This window comes from Phalangium opilio, unplaced genomic scaffold, assembly GCF_054372755.1.
Source record: "Phalangium opilio isolate 3A_F unplaced genomic scaffold, DU_Popi_V2 ptg000101l_1, whole genome shotgun sequence".
NCBI lineage: Eukaryota > Metazoa > Arthropoda > Arachnida > Opiliones > Phalangiidae > Phalangium > Phalangium opilio.
The window spans coordinates 4,551,104-4,565,401 of NW_028324204.1; the positions used below are offsets into that span (position 1 = coordinate 4,551,104).

The window sequence follows — 14,298 nt, forward strand, 5'->3', positions numbered from 1 at the left end:
TGCTTTTTAAAACTAAAGGAGTGATTATTCATAAAGGTCAATCGTTAGCCGAGGGACATTATGTGAACTTTGTGAGAAAAGACAACGGCTGGTACGAGGTCAGTGATACAATGATCAGAAAAAGGGAGAGATTCGTCAGTAACTTGACTGACGTCACTGTTCTGCTCTTGGAAAGAGTCCAGACACATTAAAGGGAATCTAACGCGCTTGAAGAATCCATATCAAATTTACCCCGGGTAAAGCCTAAAATTTCAATATTCGTACCAGAAAGGAGCATCATATCTGTCAAAGATATACTAATAGTTTCATATTCCCTTTAAAGTATTTTATGATTGGGTAAAATTGTTAATTCTCGAGCAAGTTAAAGGTTTACAATGGTTCGAGATAAATTTTGATGTTGCCCAGACTATAATAACTGTAGGGAGGATTGTAGGGCCATGCTATTGTTATGAAAAAGGATGATGATTGTTGCATTAACTTTAGAATTTTCCAATGAAGTAATTTTAGTACACTGTATTATTCTTGCCCCAATGGTATTTCATGTAAAAACAAGTTAAAAACGTAGCCCCTGTTGGTAATGCCATGTGATTAAATAATAATCTTTAATAAGCTGGTGAAAGTCTTGACACAAACGCATCCTTTTAGTTAACATTGAACAGTTTTTTTGGGCTGAGATTAAAACACTCTTATTCAAATTTTAAATAAATATTGATTAAAATTAATATATTCGAAGAGTTCTCTAAATATCAATTTCGCAACTACCATTTTTCTCTTTTAAGCGCGCTATATTTTTTTAAACATAAAGACGCTTATAATTTTTTTTGCATTAACAATTTCAAACCGTTCAAAAAAAATCCACGAGATTTTATAAACTAAATTAATTTAATTTAATATTATACTGTTTTAATTTCAACCCCTGTAGCGAAGATTTTATGTTTAAATATTATTTATTAATATAACCTTTTCTTTGTATAACTTATCAATAATGTGTACCCGACCCAATCTAATAGCACTTACAAAAATTTATTTTTAAACTACTTAATAGCCATATGAACTTATTAATTTGTCCCACTAACTAATATCCTACTATTGTTGGAGAATTTGTTTTTATAAAGTTTGAGAATTATTTCCCCAATTGCGGTTACCAAAATATATATATATATTACATTACCCTTGTAAATAAAATAACTAAAAGATTTTTTTTACAATTAATATTCCAGGAAGTTTTGCATATTCTCTTTGTGTTTCTCACCAGCTGGAGTAGTCTGAGCGATGGGTGGCATTGAGTAAAACCAACAGGTGTAGAATTTGCAAAGCCTTCTGGAATAATTTTTTTTCTTCAAAATTTTATAACCTTTTCATTGTCCCTTTGGTAACCCACGCGCAAAACAATAATTGTCATGTTCTAGCAGCACTGTTTCCAAACTTAAAGCTAAGAGTTGCCTGACAAAATTTAAAAAAATTGACCCTCAAAATCTCATATTTAAATGAACATATAATAGCCAGTAAATGGTAAAGTTTCCTTTGCCTCCTCCCCCTCCGCCATTTAGATAACTAATATAACGAAGAATAAAATTATTTCGACATAAATGCTACAAGCAGTTCATATTTTCAACTTTGAAACATGCAATTTAAAGACTTTTCGTACAATTATAAGCGTATTGTATCAACACGTGCCAGCTGCTAAGCTTCGACAGAAAGATAATTCATCATAGCCTTTACCAGTATAATAAAAGGTTAAAACTACACAGCTAAAAAATATGAACATCATCATTATAAAAAACAACACCACAAGACTTCGATAGACAGATCAAGAAATATAAATATTCAACTTCTATGCCGAAATAACAGACACTTTAGACTGGCGTTTTCAAAGAATGAGAGCGACTTTGGATTAAAAACAGCAAAGATATCAAAGAAATAACCTTCGTATTGGTTGAGCGAGTGTCTATAGAACGTCAAGCCAAACAATACATGTCAATTATTTGGTTTCCCTGCATAATTATATAAAGGCTTGGCAAGCCTTGCCTTCAAGTTCATCAACACAATAGAAGTTCCTAACAGATATGAATTCGCTAAAAAAAACTTTTTTGAACAAAAGTTGCTTCAACGTTATTAAAATTTAGAACAGCAATGGTTTGTTACTAAAATTATGTACTTCACTATGTTGGGAGTTTGGGCGCACTCCTGTAAGCCAAGCTTCTGGGCGACAAAGTTTTGAGGGAATAAGGGACTTGTCAGCATGCCTACCCTACAGGAACTGACTACCCCGTGTCCGCGGGTGGTGAAATACCCCAAATCCCCCCTCCTTCACTACCCGATTAAACCTCAAGTACTTCACTCGTAACTCTAAAAAACCCAACTGTGATTAACCTTGGAGTTCAATTTAAATTTCCATCGAAACGCCTTATGAACGTTATTTTACGGACGTTTGCCAAACAAAACAAGCTCGATGGAATTAGTAAAATAAAGCTGCCAATTAATGACGTTAAGCAGTAATGCTATCTGAGTTCAAACGTAATAAATATAAAAAAAATAAAATGGACTGGAGATGTCGCTACCAAACACAAGGCACATCATTAACTCTCTGAACTAAATTGCAGATTCTACATTAACAAAACAAAATCACGCGCGATGGAGCTGGTAAAAAACCTACCGATTATTGACATTAACCACTAACGCCATCTTAGTTTAATAGTGAAACACAAGGCTTCTCATTAACTGTGAACTAAACTGCAGACTCTACATCAATAAAACAAAACCAAGCGCGATGGAACCAGTAAAAAAAGCTACCACTTAACGACATTAACCACTAACGCCATCTTAGTTCAATAGTATTAAATATAGAAAAAAAATAAATCAACTGGATTGAAGATGTCACTAACGAAATACAAGGCGCTTCATTAACTCTCTGAGCTAAACTGCAGATTCTACACCAACAAATCACTACCCTTTTTAAAAAGCATCTTTAAGTATATTAGCAGTATTTTAACAAACTCCCCCTTCCCTTTTTTATACCTAAAATAATTTAACATTAAAACCCATGCTTACTATTTTTCTGGCTATTATATATTCTCAATTTTACAGTCCTAGTATTAAATGTGTATAAATATTTTTTCATCATTGAATTATTCACTTGAGAGATTAACAAAATGATTATTGGTGCTCTAACGTTAATGTTGAACTTTTCACACTTTTTAAGTCCAACCTTCACGTATGACTGTCTTTGAACATTTTTTAATCCCTCTCATGTATTCATAGTGAAACTTACATTTTAGATTCAGTTAAATTTAATTATAGTTATTCATAGCTTTTCCTTGTTAAGGTCTATTTTTTGCCAGTTAGGACACAATCACTAATTATCCTCAAAAGCCTTTCTGGTGTCCAAAATAATTTTCCTTATAAAGTTATGAATGAAACCCTTTAAAAAATACGCAACTATTAGCTTTAAACGTGATAAACAAAATTTTTATTTACTGGAAAATAATTATAATGAATACCATAAATAAATAACAACCAGGGAAATTCAATTCCAAATTGCGTGCTATAAATAAACATAACAATTATCAATCCAAATGTGTTTTTAAAATAAATCTTTAGCACATTCCAATAAAATAATCATGCGTGTTTAAACCTTGACAAAAAGTTTAACCAAAATATTCTTAAAGCAATTTATTGTTTTAATGACTTTTAAGTAATTACTGAACAGCCATAACTTTAAAAAATTACAATTTATATTTTAACTATTATATAAAATAAATAATATTATTAACCCTAACTTTTGTCATCAATAAACTACTGTAACTCTCATTTGACTTTATTTATCAAAGGTAAAATAGTTACCATTAGTTTCATAAATACTAGTAAATAATTTGTTGGTCCTGGTATTTCCTATATTCAATGATAAATCTAAGCACAGTTCCATTGCCAGACTACCCTAGTATGGTGGCTAATCATTTATCATCTATCCCAATGGCTAAATCCAATTAAGATTGTACTTAAGGACATAGCTAAAAATAAAATATGCCAAACTACCACACTATACAGAAGAGAAAATCTTTTTAAGACGCGCCAAAGGAGGGGCCCTTTGCATTAAAACTGAATGGCTAAATGTATTCCTGTTATTGTATATCAAATTATTATGAAATTGCCATCTTTTCCAAAATACTACAAAATATTATATTGCCAAATTATTGCTAGTTGTCTTATTTAATCACGTCATTTTTAACAAAAAAAATTACCATTTTATTTTCTTAAATTAGGTTAAAGTTAGAGCACCACAAAAGATGGTATTCTATATGTTGAATCTTGTGTAAAGGTTAAGAGAAATATCCGTTCTGAATAAGATGTTGTTGACACAATGACATTGGAAATGGGGTTCAAAATTTGCCTGAAAGCAACTGGTATATTCTGGTCTGGGTTCATCACAAATAGTCAAACTAAAATCTTTGTCATGACATCACACCCTCGTATATCTTACTTCATCAGCTCAAATTAAGATTAAAAATATTGATGTGACGTCCCCTTAGCTACTAGCTCTCAGTCTATTGAATGACAAACTATTTCCTTTTCTGCAGCATGCGGGAATGAGCACTGAAATAAATTTACCACCACATGTACGCAAAATTAATAAAAATTAAGACCGAAGTAACAGATATTAATCAAAACGCGTCTTGGATTTAACCAAGACCTACAAAGTATCGATAAGAACAAGGTTAATCACTTGACTGAATGCGCAGATATTGAAACTTTTTTTTAAATTAAAACTTACGTGCTTAAGAAAGTATGTTCCATCACCCTATTCCATTGAATAAACTTACTTTACTGGTAGTAAATTTTTTCCCTCTCAATAATTTGAAAAATTTACTTATCTCGGGTTTTCGAGCACAATTCCATTCCCCGAAAACATTTTATAACTACATTTATTATCACTTTTAAGAGTTTTCGTGTGGAAAAATACCTTATAACTAGTAACTACACGTAACAATGACAAAACGATTTAGGGTAGTCTGCTTTAGCTTCTGCTGCGCCCGATACGAACAAGGAGGATGTATAGTTGTATACCCCCTTGATTGAAGTACGCCTTGTGCCATTCTCATGCCTTGTCTTTCGCTGGCCTCGTCACCAAGGCAATAGCCCACTCAATTACGCGTTAAGCTGCTCGAGAATTCTGTGTGAATTACTTTTTAAGGTATTCGTCAGCAAATAGTAGTTGTTTTTGAGAGCATTCCTCGCCTTGAAATAGGACAACTACGAAATAATTCGACCAAATTGAAGTTTAAATATTCGAACAAATCTTATTTTATAAATATCTTCTACCATTTCAATTTCTATAAAACTGTTCTACCAAATGCATAAAGAGTGCTACCAGAAGTCTCTGGGGCTACTAGAAATACAACATTTACTATAGGAAGATTCGCAGCGACAAGTTTAAAAATCCCATATTCCTTTCAAAACCGTTAATGCATTATCCTTGTTCCTGAAGATATACAGACTAAGTGGCAGAGTCGAGCCACAGCGTCGTAGATCACGCGACTCGGTGAACGCAGGCTATTTTTCAAAATAACCAAGTCATAATTTTCAGGCTACGACCACGCTTAAGTTAACAATTACAACAAAGAAAATCAAAAAATTACGAATATCATGCACGCCCCTACTGCTTGCGAACCATAGAAACGCCATGGCAGAACCGTTTGACCACTGTCTGTCGTACCGCTGCTATAGACCCTTTTTACGTAAAAAAGAGATGGCAATCCTTAGTATCGGGACATATAGGAGGGGGGGGGGTTCACCCCTCGCCGTCTCTGCTCTATTTATGATCTTTCCATCGACTCGACTCACTCGAGCGAGATGGAAGGCAAAGTTTTACCCCCGTGTCTTTCCATGTCGAAGTGGTCTATTAACATAAGTCAGTTTAACCAAGAGCAAAAATCATAACGTCCCCATTGAATGTGCTGCCATTGTTGAAATTTGCACTAAAATTAACAAAAGGTTTCACTATGGAGCGTTCAGGGCATGAACGGGGATATGTTAGCAACCTATTAACGACACAATGTCATACACGTACTCTCTTAAAAGTGATAATAAATGTAGTTATAAAATGTTTTCGGGGAATGGAATTGTGCTCGAAAACCCGAGATAAGTAAATTTTTCAAATTATTGAGAGGGAAAAAATTTACTACCAGTAAAGTAAGTTTATTCAATGGAATAGGGTGATGGAACATACTTTCTTAAGCACGTAAGTTTTAATTTAAAAAAAAGTTTCAATATCTGCGCATTCAGTCAAGTGATTAACCTTGTTCTTATCGATACTTTGTAGGTCTTGGTTAAATCCAAGACGCGTTTTGATTAATAGAGGTAAGACTCGATTTTCTTTGCTCGTACTTTTCTCGAAGTTTAAGCAATCTGATAACCGTAATTAATTTTTGTATGGTATTAGTATTTAAAGAACGATTATTTTGAATGCTCATCTGTTGAATGGTCTGCTCTTATTTATTTATTTTTCGTTCATTGGCGGATGCTATGAGATATTTGTTTTCTTCTAAATTATACAGGGTGTTTCTGGAAAGTCTGGCACAAATTAACAGGCATGTTCCTTGGGTCAAAAGGAGTCCAAAAGGTCCTATGACGTTTTGGGGTAAAGCGCTCCGTTGCGACGTTATGGGCTCTCAAAAGTAGGCCGAATGGAATCGATTCGATTTATTGTAAAATTTAAGGGGTTCATTCGAATTATTGTAAAATTTAAGGGGTTCATTCGAATTATTGTAAAAGTAATGTGTCTAATTGAAAAAAAGAATAAAAGACTGGTCAGTTACCAGTACATCTGAACAAACAAGTAACCGATATCTGAGCTACTTTCCTTACCTTTAATTACAATCATTAATAATAACAAAGGGATTAACGCTTTTGGCCGTTTAACACGTTCACGGTCTTCCACTAGGTTTGAACTTATTTCGATCATTGCCTTATGCTTAATAATCGAAAACAATTGGGTCAAAACCACAATACTAGTGCTATAATTCTGCAAGATCTCCTTGTTTTTCGGCCTACTTTTGAGAGCCCATAACGTCGCAACGGAGCGCTTTACCCCAAAACGTCATAGGACCTTTCGGACTCCTTTTGACCCAAGGAATATGCCTGTTAATTTGTGCCAGACTTTCCAGAAACACCCTGTATAACGAATTATCCTATAATTTCGAAAATGTTATATAATATTTAGTTTCAAAATTTATACGTTCGCTTTGTAAGTTATTGCAAATGGTCAAAGAAATTTGTGGAATTACGGTTGATAAGATATGTTCCATAAGTTTGCCACTGGTTTCTGAGAGCTTGTCAGGAAGTGATTTTCGTAAAGCGACGCCCGGTCAGGCGCCGTCAAAGGCTTAGTAATGCAGACAAAATGGGGAGATGAAAGTCCTGCAAAATTAACCGTCTGTTGTGAATTCTCGCGTTGTCTTTCTCGAACTAGCTCGACCTAAAAGTCTCTAGCCGTTACGAAGTGTAGGAAGTGTCATACTCATGGAACATATCTTATAAACTTATCACCTTAACAAAAATGTTTTTTTTTTTAAATAAATAATTCGCTTTAAAGTTTTTCTTTTATTTTACTTTTCGTGATAGGGCAATGTCGGGTAACTCGGAACTAAAAGATACTGTTACGTTAGAAACATGTTTCCTCAAGACTTGGAATATTAAGACTTCCAATTTGAAATCGGTGAAAACTAAATTAGTCAAAATGAATAGATCAATCTTCGAGTACGAACAACTATGGTAAGAAGTCATTTTTAAAAGGGAGCTAACAGTCTTGACCCTGAAACGTCACACCCTTCTATCTCTTACTGGAGTTTCATCCCCCCTAACGTTTGGAAACAGTAGTCTACGCGCAAAAATGCCAGCCAGAGGGGGCTGCGTGGCGTCAGACCATCTCTTCCTTCCCCCTAGCCAGTTGTTTACTCCCTATATCTTTTATTTCTTTGTAGTTATTCGAGTAAAAGGTCTGTCCTCAGCGAAACTAAACGCCAGTTTGTAATGACAGCTGTTCAGTCTAGCGAAATTACCTTACCCCCGCCCCCGTTTCTTAGCTTAATTAACTGCGCGTGCGCTTCAGGGTTGCCGGAAATTTGTGACTTGAGCATCTTGGGGTTTAGAGCCAATTAATAACTACAGAATCGAACGGAATACTACAAAAATTACAACAGTCTTGTTGTAGGTAGCGTCCTATAATTCCTATAAAATCCTATATTTTAAAACTGTCTTATAAAATCCTATATTTTTAAAACTGTCCTATAAAATCCTATATATTTAAAACTGGTTGTCGTAACCCCTGTTTCAACTTGACATGGGTAATGGGGAGTGGGAGTAGTTTCGAATAGTTAGAAAAGTGAATTCCGGGTAATCTCGGGGTGTCGGGTACCCGCACACCCCTAATTATTATCAAAAACGCATAGATAATTTCATCTATTATTGTTTCTAAACCGTTGTAGCGGGGAAAGTTATTCCGAGGCCTTTCTATAGTTGTTTAGAGCATTGCCAGTTTTCCTAAAATTAATTCAGGGAGCATATTGACACCATTATTTTATAAATAATTCATCTTGAAGTTTTGAAATAAAGCGAGAAATTTTACAGAAACTTTTTTCCTTCATTTGTTTCTATTTTGCAGTGATCGTAGTGAGCGACGGATTCCCATGATACCTTTAGGCTTAAAAGAAACGAAATTTGTTGATTTAAAAAACAATTGAAATGTCGTTAAATTTTATTGTCAAATGGATTTTATTAAGTTTGGGTTTAATAATTTATGGCAACGATAATTGACTTTTTTGTAGAATTTTATCTACAAACCTTTCGAAGAAAACGTTCGTATCGAAAACGCTATTCAAGAGCTTGTCGACATGAGAAAAGTTAATGATTAAGTTCAATTAACTAAAATAACCGTTAATTAAATGTTTTATTTGTTCACAACTTTTATTTAAATATTACAATCAGTTGCGATTTATGGAACAACGCTTTTACGCGCCAAACCTCAGTTTGGGCATTCGTTTCACGTGGTAAGGGTTGTCTCTCCCCCTCCGTTACTTTTGGCTCTTGTATTTTTGAATAGACTAAATTTTTGTGGGCCCTTTAGGTTTGATTTCATAAAGAGTGTTCGAAAAGCCAGAAAAGGAAAATGCAAAAGAGGGAGAAGAAAAACTTGTGGAAATACCCAAAAAACAATTGCTCTTGAGAAAGCATCTGTTTTATTCAACATCGCTGCTCTCTATACGCAGATTGGTGCCGAACAAGTAATGAATTTAACCTTATCTTAACGTATCTAGGCGGGTTTTATGGAAACAGATAGACTTATAATTATGTATGACGAATTTCACCTGACGCGAATAATAATTTATCTCGACTAACGTTGTAAATAGCGCGAAGAAATGAACATGGGAGATATAGGGGCACAATGATGCCTTTTAGCTAGCTGTATGTAGTCATACTCTTACAAATAAATATTAGCAGGGTGTTTCCAATATAGTTTCTCTAGACACGAGACAAGTACTCTTAAGTAGCATCGCTCTTCACGCGTCATAGTGAACGCTTTTATGATAGTTACGCGTAACCCTTAACGACCCCATTGTCTAAATGAAACGTAACCTCTATCCCCAATCAGGACCGTGGAAAAATCACGGGAATCCACAAAGCTGTGGATAGTTTCGTCAGAGCCGCCGGTATGTTCCGGTACATCCGCCAAACTTTAAGCAACCCAAGCATAAAGGAGCTAAGCCAGGGAATGTCTATTTGAGAAATACATGGATGAAGCTCCGAGTCAGGAGAAGTTACCGAATGAGGAGAATTTTGAGGCTGCTTAAGAAGTGGTCGAAGTATCCGACGCGTATGAAAAGTTTAAGACACCCGCTGTTCAAGATTATATCCCTTATACGTGGAATAGTCTGATTTTAATCAAATCGGAACACTACCGAGCGTTGGCGCATTATTACGTCGGGATGGCGCTTGAAGATCATGGTGGTAAGTTAATTCAAGATTGCTCCAGGTCAGGAAAATTACGGAATTTGAATCTGAAAATTTCGTGGCAACCCTGTGATTGTGAACAGCATTTCAAGTAGGTACTTAACTCGATTGCTTCCTAACACAGGGGAACCGTCGGAGGAAGTGAAACAAACGCTGACATGCGTTGATATTCGCGTACCTGTTAACCCCGAAGAAAGGCGGCAGCTAGGTAACGCTCATCCCAGAGTAGCGTCCTACTTATTTCCAGTATCAAAGACCCAGTACAACAGAACCATGTTGCAGGACGCCAGCCGCGCTAGCAGATCAAGGCAGCTGCGCACCAGTTGAGAGGTAATCTGACACTGGTTCAGCGCGTTCAGGGCGGCCTGACTGTCAGAATAAATTCCCACAGTCCGTCCTGTATACCCTTTGTTAATGCAGTAATCTGCGCAATAACATATCGGGCAATTTTGCCTGGAACACACTAGCAAAGGTGCCCAAGCAAGCAGAAAACCGACCCTTGTGGTTTGCCAGTAATAGCCGGCGCCAGCGCCGGAATCAGTCTTGGAACCATCGGTGAACCAAATGGTTTCACCCCCAGTGCCAAGAGGCAGCAGGTTAGTCCACTCGGCCCGACTGGGAAAGTGGATGCTTAATGGCTTAGTGAAATCAAAACTGGTGCCGGTTTTGACAGAGCACATCGTTAACGACGGCTCAAGTGCGGCGTACTCCCGAAAGAGCTTCGTATGGCTGTAATCCCTGAGTCTTGGAACCCAACAGCCCTTAATGTTGAGCCTGTAGGCCCCCATGACAGTCTCCTCCTCAATGAAAAGATGAAGAGGAAGCACGTCAAGGAGCACCTCCAGGGAAGCAGTTAGGGTCGATCTCATGGCCCCCGTAACTCCAATGCAGGCAAGCCTTTGAAGCTTGTGCAGGGCAGCCTGCACCGTCTTGAGCCAAACCCTTGTCCACCAGACAAGTGCCCCGTAGGATAGTATGGGTCTGATGATCCCAGTATAGAGCCAGTGTACAGCTTTGGGGTTGAGGCCCCAAGTCTGGCCGACAGAGCTCCTGGTCCTCCTGAAAAGCATCTTGGCCTTCTTGATGCACCGATCAAGATGCGGCTTCTATGTGAGTCACCGATCAAGATGCGGCTTCCATGTGAGTCTGCAATCAAAGGCCACCCCCAGGTATTTCACCTCGGAAGACTTTGTCAGGACCTGGCCAAAGAAAGAGATATCATTGAACAGATCCTTAGCCAAGAGTGTCGCTGATGCCAAATCTCTTAACTGCTTCAATAATAACCGAGCTAGAGACCTTATCAAAGGCCCCCTCAATATCGAGGAAGACGGCCAGTGAAATTTCCTGAAACTCGAATGCCCTATCCAGGCAATTCGTAAGGCCGTGAAGGGCCGTCTCAGTGCATTTGCCTTTTTGGTAAGCGAATTGTGAAGAAGAGAGAGGAGTTACCGAAATTACCTCGTCTCTAATGTACCTGTCCACCAGCTTTTCCAGAATTAAGAGGAAGAAGGAGGTCAGGCATATGGGCCTAAATGTCTTCGCCTCGAGATAGGAAGCCTTCCCTAGCTTGGGAATAAAGATGACCCTGGAGCGCTTCCAGTCACGAGGTATGTGACCGAGAGCCATGCAAAGTCTCTAGATCTTGCATAGCGGAGAGGCGATGTGGTCTAAGCCCTCCTGCAAAAGCAGAGGGAAGACCCCATCGGGTCCCGGAGACTTGTAGGGCTCAAAACAGTTGACAGCTCACCGAAGCTTGGGAATCGTGACAACCTGTCTGGCTACAAGCCAGTCTTCCCTCTCAGCCCTGTGCAGGACAGGGTAGAGAGAGTCAGGGTTTGTTGGATTGATTAAAGTAGAGTCAGGAAAGTGGACCTCCAGCATGTGCTTGAGAGTCTCAGCCCCAGACTTAGTGTACACATCCTCCCGCAGCTTAATATTATTAAGTCGATGTTTGCTGTCGTGCGCTAGAATCTTCATGACCCTAGCCGTAGCAGGGACATTGGAGCCTTTCTCGCAGAAGGTCCGCCAGGAGTCCTTCTTGGCAGCTCTAATGGCCCTGTTGTAGGTATTAAGGGACTGCCTGTATCCAGTCCGGTCACCCGTGCGCTTGGCTTTGTTCAAGAGCCTGCGCGTGCATTTCCGAAGCCGGCTGAGATCCGCGTTCCACCAAGGGACAAGCCTCGAGCGGTTACCGGTCTTGAGTGGGCAGTTCCGGTGAAACGACTCAATGATAGAGCACTGTAAGTCACCAACAGCTCTATCGAGATCGTTAGGTGAAGTAAGTTTAGGGGTGTGACCATCTCCGTAGCGTAGGATTAGGTCTTCCTTATAGCCGGCCCAATTGGTCCGTTTTGGATTGCGTATCTCCGTCCCCTTCGGGACAGAGGTAGTCGCGATAGTAAAGCAGATGTGCCTATGATCCGACAGAGACGGCTCAATAGACACATGCCAGTTAAACACGGAAAACACGAGATTTTCTGTGGCTAGCGTGAGGTCAATTGCCTCCCTTCTGTTAGAAGTAACAAAAGTAGGTTCATTGTTCTGATTGGTTCATTGTTTACAACCAACTAAATATTATAGTAGATCATCACCTCTCCTGTTGCAGTCAGAACTGCCCCAAGTGACGTAATGAGCATTGGCGTCGCAGCCAATGATTACTTTGTCCCCTCTCTCCCTGCATTGTTTGACCAAATTGATCACCTCAATTGTCGGGAGAGAGTTCGCATCGTGGGCAAAGTATGCAGAGCAGCCGTGAGAGTCAGCTTGGCATGCCCAGTGGCCAGGACTAGCCTCACGGCCGCCGTGTCCTGGGACGTGTACAACGATAGAGAGATACAGCAAAGATTCCTCCGAACCAGAATACACGCCCTAGGTCTAGCAGCAGTTTGGTCATAAAATAGTGACCACACCGCGTCAAGACCGAGGATTTTGCCATGGCAAATCCACGGTTCTTGTATCAGGGCCAGATCAAGGCCCTCTATAGCAAACCTCCTGCAGAGTACCGCAGAGGCCGCCTTACTATGGTGCAGATTGATTTGAATCGCACGTAGCGTCCCATGGTCCCTAAGAGAGGGGTTCAGAAGGGACCTAGCTACACCTCATCAGTCCCGAGAGGGCTAGTGGCACCTTCCCCCCTGACAGACAAGCTCCCAGTCCCAAGATCCTCCCCCTCACCAGGACCACTAGAACGCTCATCGGCTGAACCCCGAAGGGTCCCATCCGATTCTTCCAGTAGGGTGGATTCATCCATGGAAGAACAGACTTCCGAATGAGCCCCCCCTCCCCCTCTGTGCCTAGAGCGACGCCAGAGAGCTCCACAGCGAGATCCCCCATCTCGCTAGTCCCACCCCCTGCCGCAGACTCGGCTACCGTGGTTTTAGTGGCTTCCTTGTTCTGAAGGAGTTTGAAGGAACCCTTGTCCACTCCAGTAAAGCCCACGAAACCAGCATTCTTAATGGCTTCCAATGAGGAGCCATCAATGAGCAGTACCCAGTACCGTACGGCCCTGTCCACGTACGTCCGGATGCATTTCCAACGTTCAGTGGCAAAACCTGCATTGAGGGCCTTTAGGCGCCGAAACAGCACCGCCGGCTCTTTTGTGATCTGGTCCTTGGTGCGAAACATTACCTTAAACGGCTTAGGGAGTTCGCGAGCTCTCATTACTGAGAGCACCGCATCCTTGACCACCGAGTAGGCTATGTTCTCCTTCAGCCATTGACCAGTGAACGTATCCTCACAGGAGTATACCAGGGCCCCGGCCATCAGGCTAAAATTCGCAAGGCGCGGTAGACGGCTCCCCGAAGGTATCCCATCCAGCGCCCCTAAAATCGCCTTCTGGAAAGCCACTCTGTAATAAAGTCTTTCTGAGGGTGTACGAAGGGAAGCGTATTACGCCAGTGCCTGATCCCTCGTTCGGGGCTCGCGTCGTGCGGGTTTCTCGCTACGTTGCCAATTTACCTAGCACCGCAATTGTAAATGTGGCAGATGTAAAAAATAATTAAAAATAAATAAATAAATGAAAAAGAAAAATATTGAAAGAGAATAGCTTAAAATGCATTTAAATTTTTCTCTTTTAAGTATTAAAATCAAAATTTTGTACATTCTCGATATTTTAAATAATTCCATTGCTTTAAGAAAATATTATATCCGTTAAGGCTGCCTAAATTGCGTATGTTTTCGCTTTAGAGACGGCCCCTATGGAAATGCCTCTAGCCACTCCCGGCGGGGCGCCTTTCGCTCAGCATCGAAGTTTGGGGAATATCATAAATTTCAGAATTCAAATATATGTCATTA

At 39.4% G+C, this 14,298-nt stretch overlaps 1 long non-coding RNA gene across 1 annotated transcript; it reads right to left on the reverse strand.

Moving 5' to 3' along the window:
• Positions 1–3,658: 3,658 nt before the first annotated feature.
• LOC149630993 (uncharacterized) lies at positions 3,659–5,690 on the reverse strand. The gene is made up of 2 exons (XR_016374019.1): positions 4,242–5,690; positions 3,659–4,167 (listed from the first exon to the last, which is right to left on the reverse strand). It is a non-coding gene; the product is annotated as an uncharacterized LOC149630993 (long non-coding RNA).
• Positions 5,691–14,298: the final 8,608 nt, after the last annotated feature.